The sequence below is a fragment of the Lissotriton vulgaris genome, chromosome 1_1 (genome assembly GCF_964263255.1).
Source record: "Lissotriton vulgaris chromosome 1_1, aLisVul1.2, whole genome shotgun sequence".
NCBI lineage: Eukaryota > Metazoa > Chordata > Amphibia > Caudata > Salamandridae > Lissotriton > Lissotriton vulgaris.
Window position 1 is genome coordinate 1,661,923,707 of NC_141685.1, and position 20,844 is coordinate 1,661,944,550.

Genomic DNA, 20,844 nt, shown 5'->3' on the forward strand with positions numbered 1-20,844 from the left:
ATGCCACGGGGCTGTGGCCAGAGGCAAGAGAAGGGGTTCCTGCGGCACAGGGCCGGCCAAGAGTCTAGGACTATATGAAATTAGGTTATAATTGAGGGAGGTGAGTACCCACTCCAAATAATAACCACAGTCCTTCTCAGGGTAAGCCACTAAAGTCATTAAACGAGCCTGAGCCTAACTCCCTGGTAACTATGGCACAGAGCAGACAGGCTTAATTTAAAGGCAATGTGCAGTAATAAAGTCGAAACAATTTAAGTAAAATAGCATCATAAAGCAGAAAGTGGCAATGCTAGTCAATGGTTGAGGCACAATTTTATGCTGACCATGATACTGCTATTCAGATACTCCAACCAGGTTCATCTTGGTCCAATGTTTTACCTTTTGGCATAGGGCCTGATTTAGAGTTCGGCGGATGGGTTATTCAGTCACAAACCCGATGGATATCCCGTCCGCCGTACTACAAGTGCATTATATTCCGTGGCACTTGTAATTCAATGGACAGGATACCGGTCATATTTGTAATGGAGTAACCCGTCCGCCAAACTCCAGATTATTCATATAGTCCTTTAAGTTTCAATTCACCACAGGAGTACACTTCTAAAATATCCCCAGACACTCAAGGAATGCACTTAGAGGTTCGCAAGGTGGAAGGCCGAGGCCTTCAGGAGAGTCTAGTCCAGGTCCAGTTGCCACTGGTCAGCTAAGCAGTTGCAGGAAAAGACCTCTTGTAGTTTGCTAAGTCCTTGTAACTTGAACAGGAGTTTGGCGTTATGAACTTTGCAGTCCACTTCTTTAGCCTGAGTAGAAGAGAGAGAGCAGGTCCAGTCTTCATGGCTCTTCTCAGGTCACAAACTGGAGGTCAAGTGTTCTTCTGTTCTTCCACAGGTCAAGAAAGTATTCTGCAGTGGGTGCTTGGAGATGTCACATTTATGTCTGGCATGAGCTAGTAGGTGAGAATGACCCTTGGGGATGCCAAACCAATTGGGTAAAGATTTGCAAAGCTAACCCTACACACTTTGGGCATTTTCAAGATATTTGGAAATCCTGGGACATTCTTAACTTGGGCTCTGAGGGTGTGTGTTTGGAGTGTAGTATGGTGATCCTTATGTCCTCCCACATCTAACACTAAGGTCCAGTTCGGGGCAGGTCCTGTTCCCACAACAACCTCAAAGACAGAAGTATGGAAGAACAAAAGCTGAGTTTTCAGCAAGTGACAGTGGATACACTAGAGGTGTTCAGGCATCCTGTTTCCCTCCTTTGAGGTGTCCCCCAAGAATCATATGAAAAACCCCAGCAGGACTAGACACTGTGATGTCAACAAGAGGCCCACTGTGAGTGGGGCCAGTCTGGCTGCAGAGGTAAAAGAAGAGTGCAGACCCGGCAGTTGGCTACATCTGCTTGTGATAGAGTAGGCCTCTTTGAAGTTAATCAAGTTCCTGGGCTCCGCCCACAGGTCATCCTGTCAACAATGTAACAACATCTCCCAAAACCCAAAGCCTTTTGTTCCTGCCCTCGGAGCAAGTCACACGTAATTTGCACATAACAAAATGCAAATTACTGGCTGGCAGAAGTGGGGGAGCGAAATGCAGATTAGCTTCCAGGGACTGCAGGCATGACAAAGGTAACTTTCTAAAAGTATCTTTTCCTTAACACGTTAACTGCGGCCCGGCGGATCCGCAGAGTGGCCGGGGCAGCATCGGCCATTAGCCGTTCGCAGCACCAGCGAGGGAGTGCTCGCGATGGCCAACAGCAGACGGGAGCACGGAAGGGGTTTATAGTTACACAAAATTCGACTTTACCATTAAATTAGATTTTGAATAACTATTAAAAAAGAAAGAGCATTTGAATATTTTTTCTAGCTGCTTCTAAACCAAAATTAGCAATATGAGATGTAACAATGTAATTCAGTGTTTTCCTATACAGCCGTCACCCTTACTATAGTAAAACAAGCTTTTGAGCTTTTTTAACTGTAGGGACATGTGAAACAGTGAACTTTTACGTTGGCAGGTCGAATTAGCAGTTTAAAATGGCACAGCCAGGCTACAGTGGTAGGCCTGGAGACATGTTTGCTTCATCACTGCTGTGAGTGATACAATGAGTGCTGCATCCCACCAGTGACTTTAAACTCACAGGCTCAGGGTACACTCTGTACCATGTACTAGGGAAGTATAGGTAAGTTAAATATGCCAATCAGGTGTATACCAATTTCAACATGCTAAACGTGGGAACATCGCACTTTACTGCTGGTTAGCAGGTGTAAAGTACGTCAAGTTCTATGGACAGCAAAAAATAGGGTTTAGCAAAAATGTAGGGTGACCCTGTCAAAAGAGTGAATTTATAACAATTCTAAATGGGACAGTGTTTGTGACAACACCCATAGCAGTACTGGCCTGCAGGACACCCTGCGGGGGAAGCACCGAGGGTCTCCAGGAGCAACAGAGGGGCTGCCGTAGTGCTTTGACAAGGCAGAAAGGAGCAGGTGTGTCTGCAATTGCTATTGAAATGAGGAGACACACCTCTGTAAACAATGCAGCACACACAGGGTGCATGCCCTTTGACAATTTAGCACCAACATATGGAAAGAGGAGTTGGGGGGCCTCTTGGAGCGGGCACCCAGGAAGGTGTTACCAGGGCTATGTATTGGAATGGTCCGATCACCGGTGTCGACATGACCAGGGGCAGGCCACTAGTCAGCAAGAAGAAAGGAGTGAGCCATACTGGAGCAGGAACAGTCGGCGGTAAGGAGGAAGCAATACTACAGGTGCACAGGAACAGGAAGCTGTGGGTGGCAGGTGAAGCAGAGGTGGATAGAAGGGCAGAGAAGCATGAACAAAATGGAAAGCTAAAGGAGAGGGCAAGAAAGAAGATGGATGGTGAGCTAAAGCCCGCATTAGCCAGAAGACAGTCACAGCAGTGACAGGATTTAGTTGTTAACGGTACAAGGTCTCAAGAAGAGGGATGTAGGTGATAAGAGGCCAAGGTGGATGGGTACCCCACGTGCTCAGATTACGAATGCAGATAATGATTTTGCTGGGGAATGGTAGTTAATGTGGGGGAACAAAAAAATGGGCACGAGAAGTCAATCTGGAAAAGGACACAGGTAGGGAGGGAAATAAGAGCTGGATGAGAGGAGAGCGTGAGTTTGAAAAGTTCCAAAATAAATGGTACACGTCTTAGGGTAAATTCTTGGACTGGAGGATGGAGCTGTGGAAAGAAGGAGGGATTAGACAGGTTGGGGTCAAGTATTACAAGAGAAAGACAGCAGTGGGCACGTGGGGATGGCATGTAGGGCAAGGTGAGAGTTGAGCCGCACCAAATCCTAAAGAGGAGTGAATCAGGAGTCATGGTTGCGCTGTATAACGCCGACCAGGCCAATACCAGCTGTTTACAGCACAAGCTGGTTACTTTTGCCACATGTTGCCTTTCAGCGTCACCCTGTCCTGGGAGGTGTTGGGCCCCAATATAAGATTTGACCAGACAGAGCATGCTGTAACATTGGAAAGGGTAGTTGTTTCAGGTCACTATGTAGGTTCAAGCGTGAGTGCTCCAAGTGTTGGGTAAGTGTTGTTGGTGTGGTGCTTACAGGTCAGAGAGAGAACACCATTGCAGGGTTGGAGCAAAAAAGGAACATGCGAAAATGCCAATAAACCAGTAAGTTAGAGTCATTGAAGCCATGGCTGTGCCATTTTCCTAATAGGGCAACCACTAAGAAGTTGAGGAGAGGCTTTGTTGTTCGCTTGGGGGTACAATACACTGGGATTTATTCAAGACGCCGAGCTGACAACTTGAGATATGTAAATGGATTGAGGACCATCATGCTTGGCAAATTGACAAAAGAAGTTCAAATAGTCAGGACAGCAGGCCTCTTTGAGGACATGCCCCTCCTCACCCTGATGACATCCTGTTAGGGCTTGTGCCAAAGAAGACAAAGGGAGAATGCAAGCTGATTCACCATCTGTCTTGACCATAACATTTTTGGTCAATGACTACATAACAAAGGGGCATTAATGAAGCAATAGCTTTAGTTAGGACATGTGATTTCAGAACAGAAATGAGAAAGCAAACAAATGTAGCCTTCCAGGCTGCTAATGGTACACCATATAACTTTCCAGTGGTAGGATTCTACTTTGTACACAAGGCCACATCCTATGGGGTGCTTGTTGGCATAAGCTGTTTTTGAAACTTTTATGTATTTCTTGGATTGCATGGTGAATCATGCATTGGTATATGATCACAAAGGTCTATGGTTGAAAGAAAGTCTCCTGGTTATATCACAGGAACAATTCACTGTAAAGAAACCTCTTGAACATCTTTTTTTTAGATATTGGTTCAATTTCCCGAGAGCTAAAATGGAGCAAACTACCGAGGGTCTTAAGACTGAGGATGAACATGTCTGGTTTGGTTTCTTATGCTAATTTCTCGACCTCAATGGCTTAGTCGTCACAGACCTATTCTGCCAGTGTTTAGGTGACCCCAGTTCCATTATCCGTGACGCTGCTGGCAAAAAAGGTGCCTTGCAGTCAGTGCCTTCCAGAAAGAGCCCCAAACAAGGAAACAGCCCAATAGGCAAAAACCTTCAAGAACGATCAATGAAGGCCCCGGAAGACTAAGATTATTTGACTCCAGAAGAAGCCACACGGTGAGCTAGAGATAGGCTGGATAGATGGAGAATGGATTTGCCATCTTGAACAATGGTACTGAAAAGACAAGGCTGGGAGTAGAAGACTACTGAAGTAGAGAGGAATTAAGGAAATGAAAACAGTCGAAGGTTCAGGAAGAAATCTAGGAACAAGGAACCAGTCGAACAAATAACTACTTAAAGCATTGCAACTCAAAGATTAGAAAGAATCACTTTCTTTTATAGGTCAGGAAACAGGAAGTTGGTAAGGCCCATGGCTTAGTATGCGTTGTCTGCAAAAAAAACCCCACAAAGCAGAATGCCAGGAAGAAGGCCACACCAATGGGTCAGCTGCTTGCAGGTACATTGTAAAGGGAAATACAGAGATCTTCCATGTGGAGAAAGAAAGTCATCTTATCCACCTTAGCTACAATCGCTGAAGAATGGTGAGCGACATGGCGGCTGAACCCGGCAATTGCCACAGTGACTTGACAAAACACAGCAAAAGAGCAGCATCACCCTCCTGAAGGGCATTTCTTTTGTTCCCTTATGTCGGAAGGAGGGCCGGATTTAGGCCGGCGTGACTGATGGAGCCCACCTGGGGCTGACCTCCATTGGTGCCCTGTTTAGAAATGACACAGGTTTCAAAACAGATGCTGCAGTGTTTGTGTGTCCAACAGTTTTCAGGCAACAGTAAAAATGTTAAGATAACTCTGATGATAAGAGTTTCTGGTCAGACCCCCCAGGATATTGCGGCATGGATTAGCAAATTTAGCGGCACAAATTTGGAAATTTAGCGGCACAAATATGAAAATTTAGCGGCATTTTTGCCGCACTTTATTTTACTCATAATCATTCATTTTCAGCCTGAAATCAATGGAAACTGTTTTATCAGAGTATTCCACTTGTAATAGGCATGTTTAAAGTATCTGCAGCTCTACGGAAGCACAGCTCCAGTCCTAACCTTGTGGGGGTGTGCTGTATTTCTCCCTGGGATATTCTAGTGCCCATGTATGCATCGTGTCGGGGCACCGCTGCCTCTGGAACTGAGAGGCAGTACACCTCTTCCTCAGACACCCTCTTTTGCAAATGTTTTAAATAGTGCTATGGGGGCCCTCAACCATGAGATCAGTAATGTTGAGGAAAGCCTAGGTGCCACCAAACAGGTTTTGCTGGAAGATAAGAAGGCTCTACCAGCATCAGAAGTCGCTGGCTCAGTACTGAATCAAGTAACCTGAGATGATTAAATACATCTGGGTCCTCCTGATGGAGGAGAGTTAATCCTTGTATTACACATGAACTTGTAACTATTGATTCAGATCCAGTTAATGCTGTGAAGCCTTTGACTGATTTTCTCAGCTCACACCCAGGGAAAAGTATGAAAGGACTCTTTGTGTACTGTGCACCGTAAGGATAAAGTGCTGCCCAATCCAGTTGGCAGTCCAGTGTATGCCACTACTGCTGTAGTGAATTTGGAGGTTAGGTCAGTTTCAAAATCACAAACACTGTACATACCCAGCACTCAAGAGACTATTTGACTCATTTATGGGTAGACTAAAAGCAATTGAGTGTGCCAATTTGACTTGCCCACCTCTGATCACCTACCCAAGTCAATTCGAAGAATTGAGAGTACCACTGATGCCCCCCAATCTTGTCGGACCATACAGTGCCTTAATTCAGATAGCTGTATTTTCAAGGAAACTAATGCTGTAACACTTGCCCCTCAAGCTAATTCTGCTAGTCTTCCTGTACTGTCTTTCTGACTCTGGGTGCACAGATTGCACTGTCCAATCCGAAAAGGCTGCTGCAGATTTGGAACCGTGTAAGGCAGCGATTGTGTGTTATTAATTAATCTTTGGAGCATGTCAAAGAAGAAACATTAATTTCGAATATAACCTACACCAAGATCCACAAGTACTTGCTAACACAAGCCTGCGCGGCAATGTAACACAGCTCCGTGTTTACTGAATGAGTCACGCTTCCTGTTTCGAATGCTCGATAACTTGATGGCTTCCGAATGAATCACAGCTCACAACCCCCCTCAGCTGGGACTCTCTGGCCGGCCCTCTTGAAAGTGGTGTAAAGGACTCAACCATATTACGGATGCCTTTTTGCAGACGAATGCCATAAATAACAATGGCAAATGCACGCACCAATGATATGCAAAACAAGAGTACATGCCCGCGGGCATGCTGCACACCAGGCCTGTAGTAATCTAATGTTTGCACGCACGCCTGGTGTGCTTGAACCCGGCTATTCCTTCCATTTTGCATTCACCAGAGTAGCAATGGTTTTATTGAGGCAAATTAGCAAGAATACGTGTATTTCGGACCTATCCATCAACTGAACGTGAAGTGTGCGTGCAGATGAAGGATTTTATGCCTGCTTCGGGTTCAAATTCCTACAGCAATAGGCAGAGTGGAGGTGCAGGTGCTCTAAGGGGCGAAAACAGAACAAAGCCTAGTTAACAATTGAATGGTGAAGTACTTGGGTGCAGCTGCCTTAAGACAAGACGGCTGACAGCCTAGGAAGCTGTCTCAGCCCAGGCTGACAAACACAACGGGGGAGGGAGGGGGGCTGAAGCCCTTTTTTTCTTGCAAATCGCGAAATCCTGGAGGGTCTATCTGGTGGAGAGTGAACGAGTTTTTTCAGTTTAGTATCATCATACATTAGAGCAGAGGGTTAATATGCCTGTTGCAAAGAACGTGTACCATGCATATCATACAACTGTATTTCATGTGGATGGCACAGTGGGTTACTGCTTTTGTCAAAGAAATAATTTTGCAGTTCATAAGTTACAACACTAATATAACACAGTGAGCTATGAACTGTCATCAAAGAGCTGGATGCAAAATGCATGGTATAGGTTAGAATGTTAGGGGGCATATTTAGACCAAAATGTTGGGGCACAAGGCTGGGCCAAATTTGGCAGAGCTGCGTTCCTACATTTCCAAAATGAAGGGATGCACCGTATTTAATACAATATGGCACACTCCTGTGTTTTCTCTAGCGCTGGAGCTAAAATTAGCTGCCTAGCACCAACTCAGGTCCCCTTGCACCATAGTGCAAGGGGGCCTGGGTTGCACGTCATGATTTTTTATGTGCAGGAAGGTGTTCCTTCCTGCACATAAATAATCTATAATGGCTATCTGTTACTTCTACATATGCTTTGGAATTCAGCAAACATAGAAGCTGCAAATTGTCATTATTTAATGATTGTTTATGAGCAGGAAGGAACACCTTCCTGCACATAAACAATCATTAATGGTGTTTTGCTCTTTCTATGTATGCTGCATTCTGCAGCACTCATAGAAAAAGCAAAAAATGAAAATAAATAAAAGCATTTCTCCTCGTTTCACCATTCTAGCGCCTGCTCTTGCATGGCATTAGATTATGGCAATGCCCCAGATTTACTATCCTTGTAAATCTGGGCCAGCGCCAAAAAACAATGGGTGTTGTGGTGGAGCGCCCATAGCAACACCCATTGCACGCCCCTTTCACTCAGATACCTGCGTGAAAGGGTGCATGGCGTCACAGGAACGTCGTTAAAAGTGATGTTCCTGTGGCGCAATGTTCTTGTAAATATGCCCCTTTGGTTTTTCCCCTGTTTTCATTATCTTAATGTTCCTAATAAAGGGTTAGTTTGGGTAGAAACACATTCTTATTAGTAAAGCCAACCACTATGATGTGCTTTAAATCCTGACTCCTGAGTTTGTGCTTCTCTGGGCCAAACACTGCCTACTAGTATGAATGGCATAGGGTTCCTACACTTTATAATCCTCATTGTTTTATGTAAGATTTTCTATAGACTGATTTACACAAGTATGATTAATTTGCTCTGTATACTGTGTGTGACGTAAAGTGCTCTGCCACCCTACACTCGTATGAATGGTGCTATAAAACAAATGAAATGCATGTGAGAGTGGGGCTCTGGTGAGATGAGGGGCGCTGGTGGAGCGTGATAGTGAGGGTATTCATGGAGAAGAGTTTTAGTTCAAAGGGAGTGCCAACTAGGACTGTCGCACTGAGAACCACCAGCGTTACTCATTTTAAGCCTGAAATTCGAGGAGGGGGGGGAATCCTGAAACTCCAACTGAAAGCCTTCTGACGCTCTCTGTAATGCCCAACAACCCAATATGTGGCCTTTCCATTTGTTTGCAAATAGTAATAGGTGACCTCCCACTGTGGCTTGAGGCTTGTCTGCAGACTCAGGGTCTAGGAAGCTGCTGACAGGCTGGAGGATTGGGTCGGGCATTTTCAAGGATTGTGGACCCCTGACATCGGTCTGACTTCAAAAGGGATGTCATGGTAAATTCTTTATTGTATGATTACCTAAAATCATTTACAAATACAGTGTGTATTACATCATAAAACATACATCTATTAGTAAAGAAAGCTATAAAATTGTAAAAATGTGTGTGACCAATATAAAGTTTTTAAAAACATCTAAAAGTGCAGCAGTAAATGATATGGGTGCAGCAGATAGATTTTTTTGATAGCAAATGCAGAAAGGCATCACCGGGCAAAGCTGAGAGGCATATACATAGGCATACAATATTATGTCGTACAGGCATCCATATAAGTATTGTATGCATAGGTTGGCTTATGAAATGAATTAAAAAGCAGTACTCCTTGCAAAATAAAATGTAAAATGTAAAATAATGAATAGTGGTACAGGTGAACAGTGTTTAGAATCATAGGATGCCAGAGTTGCTGCCACAGTGGGTGTTCAGCAGCTCATATTTTATTGACTTTCTTCATCGATTCTTGCATTGTTCGTAGAGTCGTTCCTGCTTCCGCATAGAACCTGCCAATTTGTGCAAAGTCCATTGGCATTATGGTAGATGAACGTTAGAGCCCCCTTGCATGATCTTACTCTATTTTGAAGGAACACTGGGGCATATTAGTAAGGCCAATATCGCCGCTTTAGCTGGACTTTTTCCCGCTAAAGCAGCGATATTTTTATCGCCCTATCAGCAAGCTGTTGCTAACAGCAGTTAGCGACAGCTTTTAGGCGATAGCAACCGGTTTAGGGCCCGCTTTGCATGTCAGCGATATTTATCGCTAATTTCATGCAAAGTGGGAGTACCCAAACTGTTAGCGACTGAAAGCAGTCACTAACACAGCTATCGCATATTAGCAACGCAGGCTTAGCGGTAAAAAATGTCACGCTAAGCGTGATTATCGCTAGAATCTAATTCCTGCTAATAGGATGACTTACCTGTGTATTCGATGGGAAATGGATTGTCAGGTTAAGCCCCCATTGGCATTAAAGCATGAATATTGCTGGATTTCCTGCGATATTCACGCATTTCGCCGCTATCGCAGGATATTTTAGCACAATGGAGAAAAACGTTGCTAATAGCATGTTTTCTCCGCTAACATATGAAGCGATAGAAAGCGATAAAAAAAAACACGCTAAGCGCGTTTTGCGATAGATACCGCAATTCCTTGCTAATATGCCCCACTGTTCTTAGGTATAGTCACCATAGGGCCAGCACAGCAAAAGAGATGTCTTAAAAAGCTGTGTTGCTGAGTCTGATTCTGCTCTTAAGGAGCTAGTGGAAAAGGGAGATATTTCGGTATTGAAGGTTGCATTTGAAAAGGGTGCAATAGCTTTTTCTCTATTCAGCTAACTTTATAAGCAGGTCATCAAGCTAAAGAGCAAAAAGCTTAGGTCTTAAAAACGGCAGATGAGATTCTTTTGAGATTCATTAGGCTTCCAAGGACACATTTGCCTTCTTCGTACAATAATTGCACCTGCCGCAATTGCAGAAGCACACAGTCCATCAAAGGCAGTATCAGATAGAAACCACGCCATCAGCTTATGCAGAAAAGCACATCAGGTCAGCTTTCTTCATTTAGAAAATCCAATAAAGCATAGGTAGTAAAAGCCTAATAAGTGGAATCTCTAAATATATAATTGGAGGCTGCACATACTCATTTTAGGTCTAACTTCTGGAGCATTAGGCAGGTAACATTCAGTAGCCAAATAAGATATGCTTGCTAATAACGTGCTAACTTTAACATTTTGTGGAAGGTCAGGAATTTGTTGATGTATGCTGGTCATTTGTTGTGCAGGGTCTTGTAGGCCTGGGTCAGCATCTTGGACTGGAATCTCTTCAAAATCTGTAGCCAGAGTAGTTTCTTGAGGTGGAGCGTGATGTGGGTCCTTCCAGGGAGGTTGAGTATGAGTCTTGCCTCTGAATTCTATTTTGTCTGGAGTCTCTTCAGGAGGCATGAAGTGCTTCCGTCATAGAGCGTGTTTCCGTAGTCCAGTCTGCTGGTGATGAGGGCCTGCATAATGGTCCTTCTGGTGTTCAACGGAAGCCACTTGAAGATCTTATGGAGTATGTGAAGGGTGTGATAGCAGGCGGATGAGACTGTGTTGACTTGTTTCTTCATGGATAGTTTGTTCTCTAGGATGATGGTGAGGTTGGGTCAGTGGTGTGTTGGGTTGGAGGTGGGTGTCAAGCTCCATGGGCCGCCATGTGTTGCTCAAAGGAGAGGTGTTGTTCCCGAAGATTAGGACTTCCGTTTTATCGGTGTTGAGTTTGACAAAGGTGTCCTTCATCCAGTCCACAATGTTCATCATGCATCTGTGAAACTTTGTGGTGAAGGGGTCTTTAGACAGTGAGAGGACGAGCTGTGTTTCTTTGGCGTAAGAGATGATGTAGAGTCTGTGTGAACTGATTGTGACCCCAAGGGGGCATGTAGATGTTGATGAGGGTCGGGCTGAGGAAGGATCCTTGGGGGACTTATCAGATAATCTTCCGGGGCACTGTGGGGAATGGTGGGAGGCAGAACCTTTGGGTTCTATCATTGAGGTATGAGGCGATCCACTTGAGGACGTTTCCTAGTAACCCGATATAGTGGAGTCTGTTGATCAGAGTATGGTGGGAGACAGTGTCAAATGCTGTGGACAGGTCCAGGAGGATGAGGGCTGTTGGGGGGCGCTGGATAGTGAATAGTTTAATTTACTATTCCAACTCCAGTCCCAGTGGATAGTAGGGAAGGTGTTGGATAGTAATTAAACTATTCCCTATCCTAGAGCACCCTCCAGAGCAATTCGTTGTAATGACTCGCGTTATAAAAGGTGCGTCGTAATGGTAGTGTGTTGTAAAAGTTGCGTTGTAAAGGATGTTTCCCCCTCTGTCGGTGCGCAGGGATGTGGAGCTGCAGCGGTATTGTTGTGTCCATTGCTCTGAGGTCACAGACAGTGTATCTTGGTGGGGTGGAAGAGCCATAGTTCCTGGTGCTGGGCACAGTCCATGCGCAGACGGGCTTACCTTTGGCTTGCCGGCGGTGTGGCATCACAGCAGCCTCCATAAGTAGCCTTTGGAGGTGGGAGAGGCAGGAAGGCGGGAAGGCTGAGAGCAAGAGAGCAGCAGGAATGGAAAAATGGCGAGGCTATTAGCCAATTGGGAACCAGGAATTACAAAAGCAAAACAGGGTGCGAAACAACCAAGAGGTCTAGAGTAAACTAACACCAAAAGGAAAGCACAAACTACGTCCAAAAACTTCAGTAGGCCCAATGAGCCCAATAGACTCAATGAGCCCAATTAGGTGAGAGTTTAGCCCACAATTACGCAGTGGTCACCAGGCATCAAGACCAAACTGGCGGTCTTGGGCTGTGGAACAACTGCACTGTCACCAGGAGATAGGCGGCAGAGGCAGCGGGGACAGCGGCGTACAGGACCAAGAGGTCAGGCCCGGTAAAGAGACCCTACTAGAGGTTAGTGACTGTCAAACAAGAATTTCACATATTAAATAGCCTGGGGATTGTGGGTTAACTCCCCCACCCACACAAATGCATGTTTGCACACCACCACGAAAGTGTGTCAAAATTGACTGAGGTCTGCTGTAGCGTTATACTCTACAGCCACATTCACTTGCTCAAGAATGTCCTCACCAATTTTAGAGCAGCGAAGGCAGGACGGAGGGACAAACGGACAACCACCCCAGAGAATGCAGCTGGTAAACAAGTTACTAACTAGTAAGCACTTACCTTATTTAGACGAGTAACTCCGATAGGCAATACAGGTAAGCATGGGCGAATTTTGCGAATCTCGCGTTCGCGAATTTTGCGGATTTGCGAACTCGCAATCCGCAAAATCCGCGAATTCTCGCGAATTTGCGGATTTTTTTTTTTGTGTTTGCGCGGGTTTCTGCCAGTTCGCGAGGGTTTTGTACAATTTCGCAAATTGCGAACTTACCTGTCGGGTCGCAAGTTTCGCGAACTTGTTGTTTCTACGTGTCCAGCCTGTTTGGGACACTCTTCTTCATCACTGCCACTCTCTGTCACCACTGCCACTCTCTGACTACTCATGCCACCCTCTGGCCCACCCATGCCACCCTCTGTTTCATCACAGCACCCTCTGGTTGTCCAGTCAGTGTACATTATTGTGGCAACGCAAGCACACCTTCCCTGCCTCAAGTGACCTGAATTAATTTGGGGCTGATTAATGTGTCACAGAATATTTTTTTAGCTGGCACCTGCTTCCTTAGTGCTTCCTGATTAGTGATCTTTTGCACTTGCTAAGTGCTTTCATTGTTGCAAAATTAGTTACAACACCTGCCCTGCCCCAACTGACAATAATGAATTAGGGGCTGATTAATGGATTTGAACTTCCAGCCTGGCTCCTGCTTGTCTCCCTTAGCTGTAATTCAGGACCTTTGTGGCATATGTGTAACTATTCTGAGGTTCAGAGCAGGGTCACATAATAGTTGCAACTGGCAACTGAACTCTGGAGGGGCCCCTCAGGAAGCACTACAGGAAATGGCTACTAATGATGAGCCTGAACTTTTGAACCTGGTAAGTAGTTTCAGTTTTGCTAAGATCTTATTTCTGCAATTTTGCACTTATTCGCGGGGCGCGAAGTTGTACTGGGAAGCCGCGAACTCACGCGAACAGTGCGAGCAAAATCCGCTGCTCGCGGATTTGCGGATTTTGCGGGAGATTCGCAAATCTCGCGGATTGCGAATTTACCGAAAATCCGCAAAATCCGCGAGCGAAACGGATTTTCCGCCCATGCTTAAATACAGGAAACATGCAGGACTTCCTGTGGGCAGAGAGGTGTCTTGTGGGAGATAGTGAGATCTAGATCACGATATTTATTTTTACAACATAGGGTACTCTGCAAACCAGTCTCCAGCGTGAGATTCACCCTCACATGTTCAGGATCGGGACAAGCAATGGGGGTCAGGAATGTAATGATTTTTTCCTCTGGAGACTCCTCCATATTTGGCTCATTACACTTTCAAATGAATCTGAAAATATCTTAAATTCAGCTGGAGTTTTTTTGTTTCTTCTCAGTGAGTCGCTGAGGGAAACAGTAAGTGGTGTAAACATTGGGGGGTGCTTTCAGGCCATTACCCTATCGCCTTATAAGGAGATATACACAGGCTGTCTCCTGATCCGCGTACCTTAACGTTAAATGAGTCTTTCCTATGAGATCTAGTTGTAACAACTAGTACCCCCAAGCTGTTGCCACTTATTTGAAGGAAATGTCAGAAGAAGTTAAAAGAGCATCCAATGGGACAAGTCCAAAACAGCAAAGACTCTTCACATGTATTCCGATGCAGGCACCACCTACACAAAAGGATAGATACAAAATTATTAGAGTTGAATTAAAGAAACATAAAACATCCCAGCCTCAAAAGGTCTGGCGCAAAGGCATTGCAGTCTGGTTGCAGCTCCGAATGCTAAAGCTAGAAAAGTGCAATTGTCCCGGCTACAGGTCAAATAATTATATTTTGAGGGTGAAAACAAGGAGGGATAATATTGGCTTGTAAGCCCAAGACAAAGTATTCTCTGTCCAGGATCAAAGAAATGGCGTCTGCCATGGGAGACCTTGTCATTAGGGTTACATGTAACTCTTCCCCATTTCAAGCAATTTATCAAGAGATATTCTGGGGAGAGTCACTAAACACAAGGGTTTTCTATCTTATCTTAGTAAGGTTTCATTACCTTACATTCCCTGGAACAAGCTGATAAATAGAATACCTCCATCCAAATTACAGAAAATAACTTTGTGATCAAAAAGGTGAAGACAGAGAAGCATCTGGGTCTCGGTGGGATTTGCCAGTTTCCTCACCCAGATACTGGCTTAGCTGTTCAGTTGGTTTAGTGACTCCCACATATAATGCCTTCATGCCAGAAGCTCTTAACTCATAGTTACCTGAACCGGGGAAGGAGCCTCCCAACCCCATACATTGGGGATTCTACGAACCTATCTATCTCCTTAGTATTGATGGAAAGCTATGTTCAAGTGCAAGAATTCTGGCAGCCCACCCTAATCCACTATTGCCATCTATTAATTAACCAGACCTCACTGGGTTTATTACATGGCGGCAGAGTGGCAATAATAGCCAAACATTATTGCATACAGTAGATAACATTAACAAGCCAGGAAAAGGAGCTGTGCTTTTTGAGCGTTGACTCTGAGCAGGCATGTATACATTGTTCACAGAGGCTTCTGGTTGAATATTGTGGGGAAGTATGACCCCCGGTTACTGATAGTTATCAGGCTCTGAAAGTAAGAATCAGGGTGAAAGGCTGCTCATCATCTCACGTTGACATATACAGAAGCACTAAACAGAGAAGCCCCCTTTCTCTGCTTCTTTTTGCTCGGACATTGGAGCCTTAGGAGCAGAGAATCCATTCTATTCCACCTTTGAAGTCATAAAAATGGGTCAAGATGTGATTAAAATCCCTCTGTATGCTTGTTGGACTTGGCTATTTTGCAGGGTAATTCCCAAACCTTTTGCCTTCCTCCTGGCTTTTTTCTGACATTTTTGTTGGCTTTAGGGCTCTGGGCACTTTACCACTGTTGACCAGTGCTAAAATGCATGTGCTCTCTCCCTTAAACATGTTATGATTGGTTTACACCTGTTTGGCATATTTGATTTACTTGTGAATCCCTTGTAAAGTGGTATACCATATACCAAGGGACTGTAAATTAAATGCTACTAATTGGCCTGCAGCATTGCTTGTGCCACCCACAGAAGTAACTTTTCAAAGCTGTCTGTGTGTGCAGTACTTTGCCGCTTTGACTTGGTATTTACACCTACTTGCCAAGCCTTAACTCCCCTTTTATTACACATAGGTCACCCCTAAGATACGGCCCAGGTAGCCCAATGGACAGGGTGCTGTGTAAATAAAAGGTAGGACATATACCTTTATGTTTTACATGTCCTGGTAGCCTATTTTGTTTTTCACTGCTTTAAGGCCTAATCTTCCCATAGGCTAGCATTGGGAATTCCCTTATATACCTTTACGTGGTCATTTCTGATCAGAAAGGACTGGTGTTGCCATGGTTGGCATATTTATAATAGTAGTTGTTAGACCTGGCACCATTGGCGTGGGTCTCCCTTCCATTTTTGCAGTTGCCTCATGTGTTTTTGCTGGTGTTAGATGCTTTGGGCACTGTGCCACTGTTGTCCAGTGCCATAGTGCAAGTTCTCCCTACTGTAAATTAATGTATTAATTAGTGATTCCATGATTGACTATTTGATTTACTTGTCAGACCCTAGTACAGTGCACAGAGTGTGCCCAGGGCATGTAAATCCAGCTGCTGCACGTGGGCTTGCAGCACTGGTTGTGCCACCCACAGAAGCAGCCTTGTAAATTGTGTCTAAGGTCTGCCATTGCAGAGCCTGCGGGCAGTCTGGTACTGTCATGCTGATTGGGCAAGTGCACCCACTTGCCAGTCCCTAAACCTTCCCTTTTCTTCATATCAGTCACCCCTATGGTAGGCCCAAGAGCAGGGTGCATTGTAAGTATACAGTAAGACAAGCCCTGATATGTGTGGCATGTCCTAATAGTGAATTACAGCCATTTTTGTGTTTCACTATTGCAAGGCTAACTGTTCTCCATAGGCCAGAATGGGCTGTTACAATTATTACATTTTATAATTCTAACTGACTCAGAGAACATGGTAGGAATTCGAGTTTAGTATGCCTGGACTCAGAATGATAAAATGCATCTTTTAGTAAAGTGGGTTTTAACATTCGGCGTTTGCAATTACCACTTTTAGAAAGTAGGTATTTGCTTGCATAACCTTTCCAGCCTGCCTCTGCGAGGTTGTGTATTCCTTTGTCTGGGATTTGTGAGTGACAGGTCTGGAGCTTCCAAGAGACAGGATGAGTCAGCCCAGTGGTGAATAGAGAGATCTGCATCTAGATGGGAGGGAGGAGTTGCACCTGAAACTTGAATAGGTCTGTACCTGCCTTCCACAATGCTGGCTTCACCTCCTGGGGTGCGGCTGATGTCTCTGCCCTGCACACTGAAAGAAGAGAAGAAAGACTGTTTACAAAGTGCTACAGGGCTGTACTTGCCTTCCGCAATGCTGGCTCCACCTCCTGTGCGACCCTCGTCCCTGCTCGCAGGCCAGGTCGCCCCCCACGCCGCACGGCCCCTACCGTACGCTCGTGACTCTCCGTGCTGCCCTCCACTGCCGTGAGTCCGCCGCTGGTTCTGTTCGGTTGCTGTCTGATCGCTATTTATTCTCTACCGGTTTTGTTGCCTGATCGCTAACTGTTTTTCTGCCATTATTGTATTGTATCTACTGTTCCCCCAGCGCCCCTTCTACTGTACCTCACCGCCGTATTCCCGTCTCCGATTCCCGTCACTGCTCCCCTGCGGCCCGCCTCTTTTTCTTTCTGCGACCCGTCCCCCCCGCCCATTCCCCTGCCCCGCTCCTGCCTCACAGCTGCTCCTCCCTCCCACTTGGCCTTATATGGAGGATGCCGCGCGGCAGTGAGTGCGACCCTCGTCCCTGCTCGCAGGCCAGGTCGCCCCCCCACGCCGCACGGCCCCTCCCGTGCGCTCGTGACTCCACCGTGCTGCCCTCCACTGCTGTGAGTCCGCTGCTGGCTCTGTTGGGTTGCTGCCTGATCGCTATTTAATCTCTACATGTTTTGTTGCCTGATCGCTAACTGTTTTTCTGCCATTATTGTATTGTATCTACTGTTCCCCCAGCGCCCCTTCTCCTGCACCCCACCGCAGTATTCCCGTCACCACCACTGCTCCCCTGTGGCCCGCCCCTTTTTCTTTCCGTGACCAGTTCCCGCCGCCCATTCGCCGCCCCGCTCCCACCTCCCAGCTGTTCCTCCCTCCCAAGGCAAGCCCGTTTGCGCCCGTCCGTGCCTGGACCATGCCCAGCGCCAGAACCCCTGGACCCCGAAGCCGCCACACCACCAGACTGCACTACGACTCCGGCACCCTCCACGCACTCAACCCCGGACGATATCACACCTGCTTCCGAGCCACCCCGAGGCGCACCAAAGGGCCCTTCACCTGCCGGAACTGCAGCTTCACCAGCATCCGGCCCGCCAAACCACCACCCAGAGAACCCAACCACCTCCGATGCATCCTCTCAACACCCGCTCCGCTCGCAAACACACCATCGAACTCTGGGACCTCCTAGACTCAACCACCCCCGACGCCGCCTTCCTGGCGGAGACCTGGCTGAACACCACCTCGGCACCAGACATCGCCATAGCCATCCCGGAAGGCAACAAGATCTACCGCAGAGTAAGCATGGGCGAATTTTGCGGATCTCGCGTTCGCGGATTTTGCAGATTTGCGAACTCGCAATCCGCGAAATCCGCGAATTCTCGCGAATTTGCGGAGTTTTTGTTTTTTATGTTCGCACGGGTTTCTGCAAGTTTGCGAGGGTTTTGTACAATTTCGCGAAATTGTACAAAACACGTGCGAACTTGCAGCAACCCGTGCGAACACAATAATATGAAGAGAAAGAAGCTCCTGGTCACAGGAACAGCACGGGGATTGCGCTCATGAAAGTCAAGGATGCAAAGGCCTCTACCCAGCATCACAGCTGACTTTCCACGGTAGATTTGGGAAGAGGCACACCTGTCCAGCCTCGAAGACGCTCATGATTGTTTTTGGGCTAATGAATGAGTCACTGAATTTGAGCATCAACTAGTTCGAGCGCCCATGTGTGTGTTACTATGCAATCGCCCCGAAGGGCACAGGGGTCCCTTGAATGAGCTGTCCATCATAGTGGGTGAATGGCGGGAAGACGGTGCAAACCGCGAGTGTGTGCGCGGGGCCAAACGTGCGGGGCTTCCATGCGAGTTCACATGCCTCTTGTGTGCATAAAAGGTCAGAGAAAGATCAGTTCAGCCTGGCCTGTTGTAACTGTTTTAGGATGGCGCCGGCAAGCTGCCATCGCCATCCTAAAATAGTTACTAAGTTAGCTTCAACAGGAAGCTCTAATAGATAAAATCTGCTTTATTTTATCTATTAGAGCTTCCTGTTGAAGCTAACTTAGTAACTATTTTAAGATGGCGCTGGCAGCTTGCCGGCGCCATCCTAAAATAGTTACAACAGGCCAGGCTGCAAGTTTTGAATTTTTGCCCCCGGAAAAATCCGCCGCTCGCGGATTTGCGGATTTTCGGTAAATTCGCGGGAGTTCGCGGATTGCGAATTTACCGAAAATCCGCAAAATCCGCGAGCGGAACGGATTTTCCGCCCATGCTTACCGCAGAGACCGCACCAACGAAGTGAGAGGTGGAATCGCCATCATCCACAAGGACACCCTCAGAACCTCAACCAACACCGACGAAACCCTCACCACCGCCGAGCACATGCACTTCCAGATCCACACCGACGCCAACACCACCCTCAGAGGAACACTCGTCTACAGGCCACCCGGACCCCGACCACAGTTCAGCGACACCATTGCAGATCTCGTCAGCACCCACGCCCTTGCCTCCACAGATTACATCCTCCTGGGCGACCTGAACTTCCACCTCGAGAACAACAACGTCACCGAGGACCAACTGACCAACACCCTTGCCCTGGTACCACCCGCCGACCCCTCCGACCCAGACACCGCCGCCACCAACCTCAAAAAGTGGATCAACAACTTCGATCAACGACTGCGCCGACACCCTCGCCGACACCCTAGCCCCACTCAAGACCACCGCCACCAACCTCACCAACGAGAAATCTGCATGGTTCACCGAAGACCTCCGCACCTCCAAGTGCACCTGTCGGAAGCTGGAGAAGAGCTGGCTCTGTGACCAAACACCACACAGCCACACAGCCCACAAGAACGCCACCCGCAGACACCACCAACTCATCAGGACCGCAAAGAGGACTGCCTTCAAGGACCGCCTGGACAGCAACGCACACAACAGCAAAGAACTCTTCAACATTGTGAAAGAATTCTCCAACCCCAGCTCCAACACGAATGACATTCCACCATCACAAGACCTGTGCAACTCACTGGCCATCTTCTTTCACCGCAAGATCATCGACATCCACAACAGCTTCAACACCTCCACACCCACATCCAGTGCCGAGACCACCACCCCTGCGACCACCACCCGCACCAGTCACCTGACTGCCTGGTCCAACCTCAGTGACGAAGACACCATCAAGACCATGAACTCCATCCACTCCGGATCCCCATCTGACCCATGCCCTCACTAGGTTTTCAAACAAGCCAGCACCACCATCGCACCCCATCTCCGGAAAACAATCAAAATCTCCTTTGAGACGGCAACCTTCCCAGAGAGCTGGAAGTACGCCGAGATCAACGCCCTACTGAAGAAACCCAAGGCAGACCCAAACGACCTCAAGAACTTTCGGCCCATCTCCCTGCTCCCTTTCCCGGCAAAAGTAACGGAGAAGATCATCAACAGACAGCTGACCCGCTACCTCGAAGACAAAACATCCTGGACCTATCCCAATCCGGCTTTCGCAGCAACCACAGCACCGAGACCGCCCTCATCGCCGCCACCGACGACATCAGGATCCTAATGGACAAAGGAGAAACAGCCACCCTCATCCTTCTGGACCTATCGGGAGCCTTCAACACGGCCTGCCACCGCACCCTAACAGCACGCCCCCATGACGCCGGAATCCAAGAGAAAGCCCTGGCCTGGACCACATCCTTCCTCTCCAACAGAACCCAGAGCATCCGCTTCCCACCCTTCTGATCCAGGACCACCAAGATGATCTGCGGCGTTCCACAGGGATCCTCCCTCAGCCCGACGTTGTTCAATATCTACATGGCACCACTCACCCACGTCGCACGACAACAATGCCTCAACATCATCTCCTTCGCCGACGACACCCAGCTGATCATATCCTTCACCGAAGACCCCCACACCGCCAAAGCCAACCTCCACAGAGGAATGAAGGCTGTCACCGAATGGATGAAAGACAGCAGGCTGAAGTTGAACTCAGACAA